Source organism: Quercus suber, unplaced genomic scaffold (genome assembly GCF_002906115.3).
Source record: "Quercus suber isolate HL8 unplaced genomic scaffold, Cork oak 2.0 scaffold_463, whole genome shotgun sequence".
Taxonomy (NCBI): Eukaryota; Viridiplantae; Streptophyta; class Magnoliopsida; order Fagales; family Fagaceae; genus Quercus; species Quercus suber.
The window spans coordinates 151,204-167,012 of record NW_027069914.1 but is presented as its reverse complement, the minus strand read 5'-3'; the positions used below and the strand labels follow the sequence as shown (position 1 = coordinate 167,012).

Sequence of the window (15,809 nt, the reverse complement as noted above, 5' to 3'; positions counted from 1 at the left end):
AGAGTGCATAAAACCAAACCCTTAAAGCTTACAAAAGCAACATGAGTACAAAGACTTAAACAAAACATATGCTGAATAAACTGAATAAACATCATCAATATATGCTTAACTAACTGTACCAGAAAACCCACAAGATTTCCAAAATATAAAGTATAAAACCATATTAATAAAGATAAAAGCTCTAAAACAACAAAGTATGAATAACATCTATAAAAACACTCCCCCTTTCAGTATGCACCCTCCTTTTCCTGTTTAAGCTTCGCTCCTTCGCTCCCCCTTACTGTGCTGCTCTCCCCCTTTTTGGCACGAATAGCTAAAGGCTATCTTCTAGCTTCTTTTGTATGTTATCTAACTGTAACTCAATGGTTTCGAGACGCATTTGAGTTTGACTGTGAAAGGAGTTGATAAGCCGTTCCAAATCAGAGATCCGCTGGAGTACGTTTTCAGTGAAGTAACTTTGCCTTGGAATTTGGAATCCAGGAGGAACAAATGGGGTGCTGGTTGATTGTACATAAGTAGCAGTAGTATGAGCAGCTGGAGAAGCATGAATGACTGGCTCACTCTTAGGTTTCTGGGAGGAGTGACTCTGGCTTGCTTGTAGAGAGTACTGAGATATTGGTCAAGGACGAGACACGAACTTCTCATTTGATGAAGGGCTAACACCTTCACGAAGAACAATCTTCATGACCAGACTGCAGAATGGAAGGATTGTTCGTGTTGCTGAACGAGCTGATGTTTTCCCAATGATTTGGAATATATGAGCACAAATGTCAATTGGAGCACCAGTAATGAGGTCACACAGAAATTTAGCCCTTCCAAGATTGATGAAGGTAGTATTTGACAGAGGGTAGAGATTGGAGAACATGATCAGCTTTAGAGTTGTCAGTTCGGGCGAAAACAATGCAGTGCTTATAGACAACCCTGTGCTTCCCACTTCATGCTCTTTCCCAAGAACTTGAAGGATGTCTTGTACCTGAAGTACTCTGTCATCGTATGGAGTTTGATCCACATTATTTGGTCTGGAGATGCTTAGTACCCTAGCAATGTAGTCTGCATTTAGGGAAAATTCTGTTCCTCGTACCCAGCATTTTAACTCTACACTTGTGAATCTGGCATTGGAGTAGAATTCCTTGACCAATTCTTCAATAGGATCCTCAAAGTTCCCAAAAAGGTCAGCCCAATCTTTTCCTTCAAAAATGTGAGGGATAAAAGTTGCCCCTAGGGTATCAAACTTGACGACTCGTTCCACAATGAGAGTAAACTCTTTGAATATGTCTGTGTAAGTCTGTGAGTCAGTAGGAGTCCTGAATTTCTCAATGGTAGATTCCCTGGATGACTTAGACGATAATCGTGTCCGTTTAGCAACTAGGGTTGATGGATCATCAGTTACAATGCCTTTTCCTCTGGATGAACAACGAGTTAACTGCACCAAAATAGACACACAGAAACGAACCAAATACAATACCACAAGAAGCAAACATTAGATTGATTAGTTTCAGTTATAATTCAGTTAAAGGAAAATGCACCCAGAATATACCAAAAGACAAAGAAACACGATATGATGAGTAGGAAATGAGCATGAACACCCCAATGCTAACCCCACATTACTCATGTAAACTGAAACAACCCAACAGTCACATTCAGAGAAACCCACATAAAACCCCAAGACCCATATGCCTAAAGAGAAATGACTCTATCAAAGACAATGCTCAGGACATAAACAAGCAATCAGAAGCATTAACAAAGTACATAGTTAACTTATCAACAGGACAAAAACATTTCCCAAACAATCAAACCCAACATTTTTTGGGCAAACCCATGTTTGAACAAAGTATATTGTAGAACACAAATGCAACATACAAACCAAGAAACTAAACACCAGAACATTAAGAACAAAGTATTGGAAGGAAAAATCATACCTTTTTCTTGGTGTTTGAGGAAGACATAATGCAAAAATGGAATCTTTTTCAGTGAGACTCGAAGTGTTTGAGTGAGAAATAAAGAAGACAATGAACAGTCACTGATATTCGAGGGAAAAACTGAAAATCCATTTAAAAAACTGTCTTCAAAACGCAAAACACGCGTTTTTCGCGACTGGATCAAGTCGCCAGTAAGTCGCCAGGGTAAGTCGCGAAACACTGTGAGACAAAGATTCTAGAAAAATCTTCTAAGTGTTTTTCGCGACTGGAAGATCTACCCGCGAGAGAGTCGCAAGCTGAGCCGCGAAAATCTCTGTGTGTCTCTCGCGACAGGACCTTCCAACCGTGAACAAGTCGCCATACTGAGCCGCGAAATATGCAAAAACACAAAATTTGAAAAACTTTCCAAGTCTTTTTCGCGACTGCAGCCTTGACTTGCCAGTGACCCGCGAAAACTCTCGGAGTGAGCTTCGCGACTGGATTATGCAACTAGGCCAACCTGTGATTTAGTCGCCAAAGCAGGGCAACACTGTTTTTGAAATTTTTGACTATTTTGGTAAAACAAAACACTTTCCAAAAACAAACTAAAACACTCCAAAATCTTTTTGTGTTTGATCAATAAAGATTGAGTATGTGAAAACACATTTAATCAAGTACAATCACACAAATGAATATGGCATTCATTGAACATAGACTTGTGTGTTGTGTGTGGATATCAAAAATGAGATAGTCCTTAGTCTAATGTAAAGTTTCAATGATCAATTCAATCAAGGCATACACAACTAGCACCAGATAATGAGACCTATCTCAATTATAGAAACATGCATATATGACTTCCCACAAGCACTTGATAACAATTCTTTGAAGCTTTTCATTTGGCTTCATATTTAACATATCATTTGCACTTTTTGAGCAAAGAAAATCTCATTTTGAGATAGATGCTTGAAATTTTTGATATTTCAATTGATGAGATAGCCTTTGGCTTTTTGGGGATCAAACATTTTATTTTGGTCGCTTTCCCTTTTTCCTAGTGGAATACTAGTATGTGCGACAGGCTTTTGCAACTCTATATCTCTTTTCATTTGGAGAGTTACATTTAGAGAGCTCTTTAACTCATAAAAATAAAAAGTGGGAAGATATATAGGCATGAGTCTATGCATGTCTCAAGATCAACAAAACCATTCACTAATCATTCATGACAAGGTTGAAGATCTATTTACAACAGTCACATAGATTTCAGAATTTCTTCCACAATGATATGAGTGCATAAGGGACAAGCTACGCTCGTTAAATGCACAAGGCCATTAGTACAAAGGTACAAGGCAAAACATGCTTTGAGACAAAACTCAACAAAGCCGATCAAACTTTTTGGATTTTCTACTTTTTATATGTTTTTGGATTTTTGACACAAGAGCAGTAAAAGGTTGATAAAAAACATAATAAAAAATGTAAAAACATTTGAATCAAAGACAACCACACACACAAAATAACAACCTAAATACTGGCAAGAAGCACACAACCAGGCATATTCACAAACATGGGAAGTATTGATGCATGGACATGTTGTAATGCTTATGCATAAGTACCCTTCGTCACCCACACGTCACGTGCGTTTGAGGTGATATCCTTAACGGATTGGGTACGAGAGTTAGGACTGTCAAACCTTCATGTGAAGCTTTCCAGGCAGTTGTTGAAGGCATCGATCATCTTCATCACATCCATCATTCCTGGATCACGGTTTTGACTTCTTGGTTGCTCACCACCCTAAGACCTCATGTCATTTCTCCTTCCTCGTGGCCGAGGTGCGCTTGCATTGTTGTCTGATCTCAACTTTTGACAATTTGGTCTGGTATGTCCTTGCAGTCCGCAATAGTGACAAACATAATCTGTTCTAGGACCCTGTTGTGATCTTGGAACTGATCTCCCTCTAGCTCCATATCTGGATTCTGATTGATTACGGGACTTATTTAGCACCCGTTGATCAGCCACATTCTTCTTCCTTTCAGTCTTAACTTTCTCAGGAATAGGCTTATCCATAGCCGTCTCTTTGGCCCTTACAAACTTCACTTCTTTGGTGACATTTGCTGATGAGCTACTTCCTCCGGTATATCCTAATCCGGATTTATCTGAGGCATGTTTTTGAGATGAAATAACATCATCTAATTTCCTGGAGGAGACCCTATCTATCTTGGCATGAGCTTGCACTACCTCTTGCTCAAGAAATCTCACCTTTGTGTAAGCTTCTGATAGCTCACCTTTAAGGGCTTCAATCTCACACTTTGCCTCCTTGTATCTAACCAGCAGGCTTTTGTAATCTTCCTCAGCTCTCTTCATTTTCTTCACAGCTGCCTTTGCCACCTTGGTGTACTCACCTGATTTTTCAAGAAGTAAGGAGCAATTCTTTTGAAGACTAGATGTATCTTCTTCTTCTTCAGCCTCTGATTCATCAACAATCCCAATAGACTCCCAATCAAAATATTCGCCAAGTTCCTTCACAAGTGAACCCAAATCATCCGAGGATTCCACATGTGCAATGGTCATGAATGCGAAGTAGTTTCCTTCTCCGTCATAGCTCTCTTCAGAATTAGAATTGGAAGAGTCTGTATCACTCAAAGTTGTGGCATACGCCTTGCCTTTCCCTCTCAAGAAATTGGGACACTCCTTCTTATGATGTCCATGACCATTGCATTCAAAACACACAATGTCCGAAGGAGATTGAACATCCTTCCCTTCTTTCCTCGTAAACTCTTTCCTATCACCTCTTGAAGATGTGAATTTCCCTCTGTTGAATGGTTTCCCACTATTCTTCATTTTCAGAAATTTTCGGAAGTTTTTCGCAAGGTACGCTACTTCCTTCTCCACTCCATCTTCTTCGGAAGGATCATCCTTTCTTTCGGTGATGGTTTTGAGAGCAAGTGATTTACTCATCTTGTGGGAAGGCAGTCCCAGTTCATATGTTTGGAGAGACCCAATCAGCTCCTGAATTTTGATCTCATCCATGTCTTTGCTCTCTTCTATGGCTATGACTTTTGCTCTAAAGCTTTCAGGCAAGGACCTCAAGATTTTTTTCACCACCTTAGTATCTTCAATCTTCTCTCTAAGATTGAGCTTAGCAATGACAATTTCATTGAGCTTCCCATAGAATGAATCAAACGATTCATCTTCACCCATTGTGAGCTCTTCAAACTTGGTGGTAAGCATTTGGAGTTTTGTGTCCTTCACCTTCTTAGTCCCCTCATATGTAGTCTCCAAAATCTCCCAAGCTTCCTTGGCTACCGTCATATGAGAGATCTTGTGGAATTCATCAGGAGACACACCACAAAAAATAGCATTTAACGCTTTACTATTAGCATTGGCTGCTGCAAGAGCTGCCTTATCCCAGGTGGATTTTTCAGCCTCTGGCCTGGTCCAACCTATTTCAACCGCATCCCACATGGTGTCATCAATAGAGCATAGAAATGCCCTCATTCTAACTTTCCAGAAGGCATAATTATTACCATCAAAAAATGGTGGAACATTGAAAGATTGAGACCTATCCATCTCAACAAGGGGTCAAGGATCACACTCAGGTATTAAAACCACAACAAATGTACCCGCTCTGATACCAAATGAAAGTTCAAAATGTGTATAAAACACCCTTGAACGTTTGGACCCCAAATTATAAAATATCAATTCAAGCTTATAATCAAACAATTAATGTGCGGAACATGAACATAAGCCAATCACAGAATAGATAACTAATCTAAGCCAAATATAAACACATCCACAGCAGTAAATATAAGGCAAAGATAAAGGAAGGAAGATGCAAACACATGGACAACACACGATGTGTTATCGAAGAGGAAATTGAAGTCCTCAGCGTAAAACCTCTCCGCCACCCTCCAAGCGGTAAATAATCCACTAAAGAATGTAGTTGGGATACATGAATAGCAAAAGACCCTCTAAGCCTAATCTACCCAAGTACCTAAGCCCTCCAAGCTTCTTGCTCCAACGAGGTCACGCCGAGCCTATTTCTTCTTTAGCTTCCCGGATTCCGCTACTATACCATAACATCAACTAATGTATATTGGTTCCTTCCAAACTGCTTCCCTTAGCACCAAATGAACCTTCTCACAGACGTGGGTGTGGTGAGATAAGGATTTGGTCAATGACCTCTCAAGGATGTGACAATGGAGAGGAAGAGAGTAGAGGAATTTGTAGAGTCTCTAAGGTAAAGATTGGGGATGAGGCAATCTTGTTTTTCTCTAGGGTTTCTCTCCCAAAATTATCTCTAGCAGCTTTCTAAATTTAGTGGGTATAAGGGTCTATATATAGTGGTGTGTGTTTGGAATACGAAGAGTCAGTTTTTGCCAAACAGGGTTGATTGGCAGCTTGACCTCGCGGTTTGTCCAAGTCGCGATATAACGGCCTGGCCAGCCTGGGACTTTTGTCCTATTGTACGACAGTTGGCGCGACCCTTCAGCTCCCCTGTGTGCATCTCACGTGCCAGCATTTGGCGGCTTGTAAGTCGCTAGTTAGCCGCGAGTCTTAGCCGCGAAACTCTGCCTTCTTGCACATACTTGAGCTTTTCTTCACATCTTCTCATACACTACCCTTACAATGATCCCACCTAAATACAAGGTTACTAAGTGCTTAAATTACAAGCAAATTGGCATGGAATAAAGCCAACAAAATGGTTGATAAATTTCAACCTTACAATATTGCTAAGGGTACTGTCTTAACTGCTTGGCGTCTATGTCGTTGCAATCCCCTTGGTAATGATGGTTATAAATTAGTATATCTCTCTGTTTTCATTTTTATAGGTATAATATGTGTATGTATGTATATTGTAATAAGAATGAATTTTCTAGGTACTTTGTCTGGTGGTTCTGGATTTGATCCTCCGCGGTGGTTTGGTGAGACAAGTATACCTGAAGAATGATGTAAAAGTAAATTTTTGCTTTCTTTGAACTGGGTTGTATCAAGTGCATGAAGTTACTGTTTTTCTCTTTTGTTCTCAATTTAATAGTTTCTACTGATGACTCTGCAATTATCACTATCTGCCTTCCAAGACTTCATCTTTGGATCAAGACAGCCTTCTGAGCTAGAGTTGGACTTAGCTTTCCACTAGGGAAAGTATTTTGCCGGCATTTCAAAGAAACTCAAGGGAACAGCTTGATTTTTTCCCCTCACCATATATACAACATTTCCCATCTCAGAAATTGTTTCATCTGCCTTGTTGTATTAAAACTATAATTATGTTCTTTGCTGATTAGTTTCTTCTCCATTTGCCTTGTTTGTACTAAAACTATATTTGATGAAATCCTGGGATTCCTCCACATTTGATTCTTTAAAGCACATGACAGCCAATTTTGGAATTGTTTAGGTGCAACCATCTTTGGCTTCAAATTTTCAGTGGTTTTCATTGTGGAGTTAACTGGACTTTATTCGTTGAGCTTATTAAACTTATTGTTTTGTCCTAGCTCTTTTGGGTCAATACACACTTTAATCCTAATTTAGACATGTAAAAATATTCAATTATTTTCCTTTTTCAGTTTTCTAATAACTATTATCCATCCTTTTTCTTTCAAACTTTCCCTGATCACAATGATTAATGTTATAAAAAAATTTCTTCAGTCAGTACTCACTATTCTTGGAGTCACGTTAATGGATTGTGTTAACCCATAATTTGATTAAGTCATACCAAAAGTTGTACTTTGACTCAGTGATGTCCAGTTCTAGGATTGTCTCATGCATCTCTACCAGTAAACATACACTCATTTTCATTTGGATAAAAATAGGACACTAATTAAAGGAAATTAATTTTTAAAAAAATGTCAAAAATTAAACTAAATTACTGATAGGTGTCTTACTGGGCATGGGCAATTTCATCAATCCAATGGTTTTTCTAAAAGCTTAGATTTATCATTCTAGGGGTATTTTGGTAATTTTGGATGTCCAAGGGTATATTGGTAATTTTGAAAGTGTAGGGGTTATTTGGGTCATTTTGGGTATTTAAGGGTATTTTGGTAATTTTGGAAGTCAATAGGGTATTCAACTAGTTTTAGAGGTATTTGGATCATATTGGGTTAAATGGACGGGTTACTAATTAAATGGGTAGGGCGGGTAATAGATAATTAATTTATATATAAACGGGTCATAAATAGATAAATGGGTAATTACACACCCAACCCATTTATGACCCAACCCGCCCATTTGCCACCCCTAGGTGGTAGTCGAATGGTTGGGTTTTAAAAATAAAGCATTAAAAAATTAGTAATTAATAATGGTGACGTGTAAATTTGTGAGACCTCTAAAGCTTACGTGGCATAATTGTAGAAGATCAACAAAAATTCAGACACTTCAGCTTTATAGTATTTATAGATAATGAGAACAAACTAAGATTTTTGAATGGCTTGAATTTTTAAAAATGTACAAAATGATTTCTTTTACCTCCACATTTCTTTTAACTTTGATATGTAGTCTTCAGGGAATGCATACAAACTACAAAAGTGAGCTGAATCTTCACAAGTTTTCTTGTTCTCACTTTTAAATCAGATCTCTCTATCCAACATCTTACCCCTACTTTTCAAAAGGAAGCTGCAGTAGCACTTGAGCATTGTTTATAAACAACAGTACTAACCTTCGACTGTTTTTGCAGAAAAGCATACATTTTATGAGACACTTATCAAGGAAAAAATAATGGTGCTAGATAACCTATTTCATAAAATAAACTTCCCCAACATGATTTTTAGTAGTCCAATAATAATTATGTAGATTTCCATTCCTAAATTGCTAATAGAAATTGCAAGTGCAGGCAACATTCAGTGTCTGGAAGCAGGAGAAAAACAGAGAGAGAGAGAGAGAGAGAGAGAGAGTTAAAAAACAAAGATTAGCACTAATGCTCACCCATAGCAGGAAAAAAGGAACAGGAGTACAAATAAACTTAAGATACAAATAGTTCTAGGTCTAAATATTATATTCAATTGCTCCAAAAGTGTTTTCCACTATCTTTAAGGGTCCTGTAGTGCACCACCTGATGTAATATTTTTTCATCATAGGTACCTTGGGGTTAAGGCAAAGGGACTCATTACAAAGCATTAGCAATATGGAAACATCTTGACAAAGTGTGGAAAACAACATTTGGGAGCGAACAGGAAATACTGACCACAAATTTCAGATAATGCATAAAGCTATTAATAAATTTGGGCAGGCTAAGGCATAGGAGTGAAAATCTAGACATTGCAATTCCTCGCATGTTTAAGGGCACAAATTCCCTGAAAAACTATATTGCAAATGAATTATAAGATCATGAAAAGGCATGTAATTTTTCATACTTGATGCATTTGCCACATCCCTACAAAGCTGATAGTCGATGTGTTTACAATGACACAAAGTGAAAAAATCTGTCAGGGTTTTGCTAGATAAAAGTATAGAAAATGGACATTGCACCTAAAAACGAAGCAAAACATATCTAAGATATTCATGGTCATGACATAGGATAATATAGACAATCTAGATGAGAAGAGTCAAACCAAGGAGAACATTTAGCCAACGTATAGAAGATAAAAAAAAAAAAAAAAATTACAGATATCCATCTAAAACAATTAATAAAAAAAGTAAAAAAACAAGAAGGATTCCTCTTATAAATCACAATAAGGATAAAGAGCATTAGTGATTAGATTCCACGTTGTAAACTCTCTTCTTACTGAAGACTATCAATCAACACTTTCCAGAGGAAAATAAGCACTTTAAGAATGGATTTAAGCTTCCATCGGTCAGCCCACATTTAAGAACTATATTTCATAGTTTTGCTCCTTCCATATAAGCTTTCACTATAGAGAAGCTAGTAGGCTTGGTTGACAGTAAAAAGACCTGACTGATTCATTGGGCCTAATCAGTCTTAAATGCACCTCCCAACCTAGGAGTTAGCTCCTTCTAAATGATAGAGTTGGCTACATGAAATGCATATCAATTCCTCACTAATGCACAATTTCATTGTGTGGTAGCTTGGTCAAAAAAATAAAAAGCCCTTGTAATATGTGGATAATTTCCCAAAGACACATTAGATCTTACATTAAGCCAAAAGTTAGAGTTATTAGGAATTGAGTTCCCATTTCTTACCAGCCATTCAGCTTCTGTAAGAACAGATAATCCCATTGCTTTTTTTTTAATAGATATATAATTTCATTAAAAATTAAGAAAGTTGCTACCCCAGTACACAAACCTGACTCAAGTACAATTTTCTTTTCACTTCTTATATACATGAAAACTTCCTAGAAAGTAGTGTGAATCTGCACCCAACCTCTGTTTCAAGATGTTATAGTAATTTGTTTCCGATTTCCATGGGTTGGTAAGAAGTCATTGTATCAATATTATAATTTTAAGTTCGATGCATAATACATATATACAATTTTTAAAAGCCTTTTTTTGTCTTTTGACATGTAAAGAAAAGTTGTTTATGAAGTGAAGTTGGGCTTTGGGAGTTAGTGAATGACCTGTCTAATTTAGAACTTGAACAGGGGTGCACCTTGTGACACTTTGTTTTCAGGGTTTTGAAGTCCTTAATAACAAATAAAATTTCTCTTGGGCATGTGTAGTCAAGTTTATTGTTTGTGAACTCTCTTGAACTAATTTGAATGATGCTATGAAAGACTCTCAGTCCTTCAGCTCCTTTACAGCCCCCACCAAAAAAAAAAAAAAAAAAAAAAAAGAGAAACAGAAAGCTTTCAACAATTACTTTTCATCTATTAAAATTAATTCTTAAAATACACCCTCATCCAGTTTTATGAGAACATATATATATATGTATGTATGTATGTATGTATGTATGTACGTACGTACGTACGTATCATGGATAAACATGATCTGAATGCAATATCAAGCAAGTCCTAAACCCACATTGTTTAGGACTTTGTGGGGGAGGGGATTGGTATTGGGGTATTTATGTTAGAATATCACACATTTTATGAATCTTGAACAGAATTTTTATTGTCAAGACAATCGATCTTTTTTTCCCCACTTAATTAGAGTATTGGGATGGGTACTACTAGTTTTCTTATAATTAATTTTTGTTTCTCTAAATTGTGAAGAGTGTTTACCAACCTGAATTACAGCCAAAATTCATAACAAAAATCTGGCAAAGGGTAAATCGGAACTTTTGCATTGGATTACAGAAGGTATACTTCTTGTTCTCATCAAATATGTTGTTTATGCAGAAAGTTGAATTGAGGCAAGTTCTTAAATGGACAAATGTCTATGGATATTATTTACTTGAGGACAAGCATGCCAAGAGACAATTCTTTGAGTACTTGAAAGGTTTTTCATTTCCTCCAACTTGAAGGAAACAGTGTGTCTCATCCTGCATTTGTAATGCAGGATTAAGCCGAGTCTAGGTCTAAGTGACTTCATCAATGTGCAGAGAACAAGCTTCAAATTTACCTCAGTGTAGAGGTCTCATCAAAGGATTTTTTTTTAAAGGTTCCACACAAAATTTGCTAGACTGCCCTTGTCTTCAGTTCACAGTATGCCATGAAGTTTGAGATGCTTATAGCTCATAACCTTCTACAGAATTCAGAAACTAGGTTAACCTATTAAATGCTGATTTTCATTTTCCAACTATCTTTTCTACTTGCATAAGACTGCCTTGAAATTAAAGATTTCCCATTAATGCTTGTCTTGTATTCTAATGGCAATAGGGTGACTCGAACTACTTTGAAAATTTAGTTTGACCATTAGAGAATTGTCTGTAAAATGTGGACAAAGGATCCTAAAGGATAGAAAGATCATTTTAGATGCAAAAACTTAAAGGAATAAAAGAGTTATAATAGCCGCTACTGTTGCTATGCCAACAATAAAGAAATCGTGGCCCTGTGATCCTCACTATATCAAATATTCCTAATTAATAGAGAGAGAACAAAAAATATTAAAGACCTATGCTTTTAGATTATATCTTTGAAAATCAGCTCTTCAACCAGTTAAACACGAACTAAATTCTTCCAGAGATCAAACCAAAGACATTAAAATGCATAGCCTTTCTAATTTTTGGTTAGCATGTCTTAAATGACCAGCTAACCTAGTAAATTATTATAGACCATTTAGGAGTGATGCTGTAATGCAAATCATTTACGATTTATCTCAAACAATCTTGTACACAGCCAACAAATTTGATGTAGCTTCTAAATTCAAAATGATACACATTTTCTACAATAGTCAGGATTCTAAGCGACTGGTGTACATAATTTTTTAAATCAAGAAACCAATTAAGTCCAAACGAATGAATAAAACTAGGAAACAATTGCAAGATCTTTCTTCACCATGGTAAGGCCACATGGTAAGCTAAGCAGAAATTATGCATCTCAATTTGAAAAATCAGATCAATAAAACACAAAATCATACCAGACTGAGCTCACATCCAAGGCAAAAGGAAATCTGGGGCCTACCAGTGACTTCAACCGCAACCATTGCAGTCAACTGCATTAACAAAAAGAATAAGACCAATTAACCGAATTGAAATAATTATTTTATAAATAACAATTTTTAAGGTCAGAAAGTTTTTTTTTTTTTTTTTTTTTTTTACAGAAACACAATAAATACTTATAAGTTGATATGATATCCGTTGCCGTTGGGTAAAAGACACAAATGAAACAGTGCTACTAAAAAGGGAAACATACCTTGGCATCAAATGCAAAAGAAACCAGACCAAAACGACAGAGGAGAAGCAGTTTCAATGTGAGGCATATTTCTTCAGAGTTCATCAAAATGTCCTCAGTTTCTTCGAAGTTGGCAAGTAATCAACAGCATCATCTACTTGGACCCCCAACCATTTTATAGAATACCAATAGGTGCATTAGCAAATTCTTGAGGAGGACAGGTGCATTCTACGTGAACCTCCCACCTTTTTATAGAATAACAGGTGTCATCTGACTCATATGTAATTGAAACCTCAACAAGATTCTGGTCAGTTGGATTTGATTCATTCAAATGTCTCTGCAAAGACTGTTGAGTTGGAGAAAATAAATGTAGTTCATTTCCAAATAGATTAATAGACATGATAGAAATGTCAAGAAAGCCACGAAAGTCCTCTCGTCCAGGAAAAAAAACAGACGGCCAATTTTGGAAATTTGCGACCAACAAAGAAAAATATGGAATTATCAACACTTTGATGATTAAACCATTTTGGCATCTCAGTTCCCCAAAAATAAATAGTACGATCAACGTCCCGATCTTCATATTCAACGCCCTCAGTTTCAGATGGGAAATTATTGGAGAACTGCATGCAATCAGAAAATTTAAGATATTTTTCATTTACCAAATATCGTAAAGTATTTAAAGAAAGTAACAAAAATTGTTTCTTTATATATATCTTAAAGAAAGAGAGAGACCTGATTCCATAGCCTGCTTGGTGATTGGATATCCAACAACATGCAATTCCCCACATCAACTTATCGATTGTGCAATCCAAAGCATTCATCAATCTCAACTAAATTTTCACAACCAGAGAGGCCCAAATACTCTAAATTTGGGGCCCATAATTTAGGAAATTTAACTAAATTTTTACAAAAAGAGAGGTACAAATCCTCTAAATTTGGGGCCCATAATTTAGGTAATTTAAATAATTTTTTACAATAAGAGAGGTTCAAATCCTCTAAATTTAGGGCCCATAATTTACGTAATTTAACTACGTTTTTACAACAAGAGAGGTTCAACTTCTTTAAATTTGGGACCCTTAATATAGGTTATTTCTTTATAAATTCACAACCACTGAGATTGACATATGTCCAATTTTCTAACTGATGCTTCTGTGGGGGAAAAAAAAAATCAAAAGTTAGCTACAACAAAATTTGAAATAAAAAATTTAACAAAAATCCCAATTTAAAAATATACATAATCATACCTGCTTGATTAGTTTTGACAATCTAATGAGACTATGTGGCATCTCAATAGCAACAAGTTGTTCAGGAAAATATTCGGATGGCCAGTGAAAAGGATAATGGGGCCACTTAAGAAGTATTAACTTGTTGAGAAGAAATTCAAGTGGTTTAAAAATATGTACATTCTCAACTATTAGAAATTTGAGATTTTCCATCTTTTTGAAAGCTTCCGTGTGTAATTGCACTTTTACCGGTTGGGGCGAATGCAACATTATGCCTCAAATTTTTTTTTTTGATCCCTAATTGGAGAAGCATCAAGTCAACTCATAATAGAATTTTCCAAATGTATAATGATTTTAAAATTTTAAGCAAAAATAATACTGATGAACTAATATTTTATAAAATGATATAAAAAAATATGGAAGAAAAATTAAAATACATCTACCTAGTGAAAAAGAAAAAAAAATAAAGAGAAAAATTCTACATAATCAACTTACTGTGTTATTTTTCAGTACATGAAGGACATCATCCTTGAGCCACAACCTACTACGACTACCAGGCTGTTCAGGGGACTCGCTATGAACAATTTGCCGACCTAATTCTTGCAGTAAATCATGCATCCACAAATATCCCCCGAAGATGGTTATGAGAGATTTTTCCACAAGAACATCTATATCAATGCTTGGCTTGTAACGGGGAGTTTGTAGTATATTTGTTACACAATCTTTATCTACTCCTTTGAAGAAACAAGCAATATCTAAAAATATTTTTTTCTCTATTTCTTCCAAGCCATCAAAACTTATCTTGAGTGTATCCAAAACTTTTTTTGGAGGAGTTTCTTCTAGTCTATCTAGGGCACTTTCCCATGCATCAGGGCTTCTATGTTTCAAGAAGGGACCCAAAACATTAAGAGCCAAAGGAAGGTCTTGAGCATAACATATCACTTTCTTGGACAACTCCACATAACCTTCTAAAGGATGGTCTTTCTTGAAGGCCTTTCGACTAACGATCTAAAGAGCTTCATCACAATTCAATTCCTTAGCCTTGTATATTTCAGCTCTAGCCACATCATGTTTGATCAATATATGTTGATCTCTTGTTGTTATAATGACTCTACTCCCTCGACCAAACCAAACTCACTCGCTTGCTAACGCTTCTAATTGATCAAGTTGATCCACATCATCAAGAATGATAAGAACACTTTTATAACATAATCTTTTCTCTATCACATTACTTCCCCATTGAACATCTGAAAAATCAATATTTCTTTCGATCAAAATATCAGAGAGAAGCTGTTTCTGTAAATGAACTAAACATGTTTTCCACATTCTTCTCTAACATTGGCAAGAAAGCTACCGCCACCAAAATAATTACAAAATATATCATAAACAACACGTGCTAGAGTTGTTTTGCCCAATCCCCCCATTCCCCAAATCCCTATAAAGCAAACATCATTCAACCCCATGCCTAATAAATTCATCAGTTCCTCCATATGAGAGTTTATTCCAACAAAATCCTTGTGGACAATTGAGTACGTAGAAATCAATTTATTAGATATCTTTCTAACTATTTCTTCAACAATGTTTGCCTCATGTCTGCAACAAACATAGGACAATAATTTGTTGAGTTAGCAAAGGCCATATAGAGAAAAGATTCAGCAAATCAGTTGTCCTTGCCTATCAAAGCATTTCTACACACACGCACACATATAAGTGATCTGAGTAGTGGTCTCATAAAAAAAAATCTACATGGTGTATTGGGTGAGAATGGTTAAAATATGCCAACATCTTTAAATATGAAATTAATAACCTTCAATATAGCTTTTGAAATTGAATATATAAGTGCAGCTAATCTTGGATTTTTTCATCACAACATGTCAAAATTAGACCAGGCAAAATGGGACTTGAGCTCATTAACCTGATTAAACTTGAAAAAAAAAAAATATGAATATGTGTCGGGTTTTTTTAGACACATAAAAAGACGAGTCAATTCAATCTTATGAAAGTCCAGGTCAAGTCGACTTGCAGGTTGACCATTT

At 36.2% G+C, this 15,809-nt stretch overlaps 1 long non-coding RNA gene across 2 annotated transcripts in view; it reads right to left on the bottom strand.

Annotated features, from left to right (window-relative positions):
- LOC136062881 (uncharacterized) overlaps positions 1–13,492 on the bottom strand; it is a 72,754-nt gene extending 59,262 nt beyond the window's left edge. The window contains exons 1-4 of one of the 2 annotated variants that reach the window (XR_010624617.1): positions 13,283–13,492; positions 12,572–13,170; positions 12,297–12,371; positions 10,691–11,462 (exon numbers count right to left, since the gene is read on the bottom strand). This is a non-coding gene — a long non-coding RNA (uncharacterized LOC136062881). Of the gene's footprint in view, positions 1–10,690; positions 11,463–12,296; positions 12,372–12,571; positions 13,171–13,282 lie in introns of those variants that run through there. The other variant, XR_010624618.1, reaches the window with a different exon arrangement.
- Positions 13,493–15,809: the final 2,317 nt, after the last annotated feature.